We start from the raw sequence: 1,986 nt of genomic DNA, 5'->3' as shown, positions 1-1,986 counted from the left end.
ATTGCATGGATTTCCATAGTTAATAAGTAATGAAATAGTACTAGAAACAGGTCCTCTCATACATGATTTACTAAACAATAGTGATGGTTTTCTTTAATTTTCTTAGACTCAGTTAGCCTATCTATTTTTTTAAACTTTATGTTATTGAAGCAAATATTAATAGTGCTCTTTCTTTAAAATCTCAGTAACTGAATAATCTGGTACTTGACACTGCATTTGCAACAGGGTACTGACCTTCCCCATGCCCCACAGCTGTCTTTGCACATCTTGGACAGAGCTTGTAGGACCCTGTAGAGAACTTTAAGTGACTTAATTTGTTTCTGTAGGAAATGGGCTTTCAGTGAAGAAGGCATTATTTTTCCATCTGAAATTACAAATTTCATCCTTCTAAAAGTTGAAAAATCTTTTTATTGTGATTTTTGGCTTTCCATCCGAAAGTGCATGCTTGTGACCAAATTCATTGGGCTTAGTGTTTATGATTTCTGTTCATGAAATGTTTTCTGTTGTCTCACGCTTGGGATATTTTATCATGGATTTAAAATATTTCCCTCAATCTTTTTTTTTCTTTATTTTTATTTTTATTTTTTTGGTGAACCAGGGATTGAACTCAGTCCCTTGAGCTTGCCAGGGAAGCACATGGTCTACTGAGCCATCTGGCCCCTCCCTCCATCTTTTAAAAATAATTTTTACATATTGTATTTCTATATGTCAATTAATTTAATGAGTGCCCTATCTTTTGTTACAGTGTCCCCTGTATTTTTGGTTTCCGCTAATCTCACATCCTGTGGCAAATACTTGCTCTTTGGGTGACTCTGCCTCTTGAAAGATGGCTAGCAACTGTCACTTACGTGGCACTCTCGCAGTGTATGTCAGAAAGAGCCTGCCCACCAACATCTAATCAATCTATGTATATTGTCAGATAGAGCAAATTCTCCTAACACCTCTCTGCCTGCGGAGTCTTCCAGTTATAATTGTTGACTCTCCAATCAACCTCTCACAGATTTCACACTCACATTTGAAAGGAAAGAAATTAATCCAGGCTGTTTCATTGAAAAGCTCCACTTACCAAAGCTAGCTTACTGGAATATTTTAAAACAGAAAGTAATAAAAATATCTTTCAAATAGTCAACTGTTGGCAGCAATGCTGTATTCTTTTTCCACTTACAGGTTTTTGCCTGCAGAAAATGGAAGAACTACACATTTAGATGGAAAACTTTTGTAAGTAATGAGATTTTAAACTTTAAATGAGAGAGACATTTAAGCACTCATTTCTAAATTTTCAACTTAAATGGTCAAAATAGAGTCCTAGGCCAGGTCCGGTGAGTGTGTGGGAAAGCTTCTGGCTACCCTGCGCCAAGGGGACCTATTACTGGTCCTAGCCCAGGCACGGTGTGGGTGAGACCCTCTTCCACCCCCTTGGGTCAGCCCCTCCCACTCCGCAGGCCCTCCCCCACCCCACCTGCTGAGTAGGAATTTCTGCCGCTTGCCAGGAACACCCAGACCCAGTACTAGCCCAGGTCTGGTGAGTGTGTGGGAGAGCTTCCAGCTACCCTGTGCCAGGGGAACCTATAACTGGTCCCAGCCCAGGCACAGCATGGGTGAGACCCTCTTCCACCCCCTTGGGATGCCCCCAACACTCTGCAGCAACTCCCGCACTCTGCTCACAAAGTAGGAATTACTGCATCCTTCCGGGAACCCTCAGATCCAGTCCTAGCCCAGATTTGGTGAGTGGTTGGGAGAGCTTCATCTCCCCCCTACTCCATCTTGTCCCCTCCAGGCTCAGCTCAGGCCTGGCATACAGCCTGGGGTGTAACCCTGCAGCTCCAATCCCTGCAGAGAGTGTAGAGGATAGAACCACCCAGTTAGTCTAGGAGCAGAACATCTTGCCACAGGGGCACAACAGGTTCACCCTCAAGGGCAGCAGCGGGAAGGAGCTGAGCACAGCAGCCAGACCCCAAGACAGGCACAGCAGGATAAATCCAAACT

The sequence above is a fragment of the Octodon degus genome, unplaced genomic scaffold (assembly GCF_000260255.1).
Source record: "Octodon degus isolate 3935 unplaced genomic scaffold, OctDeg1.0 scaffold00175, whole genome shotgun sequence".
In the NCBI taxonomy this organism is placed as follows: Eukaryota; Metazoa; Chordata; class Mammalia; order Rodentia; family Octodontidae; genus Octodon; species Octodon degus.
The sequence above is the reverse complement of the archived record's forward strand: the minus strand, read 5'-3'. Positions refer to the sequence as shown.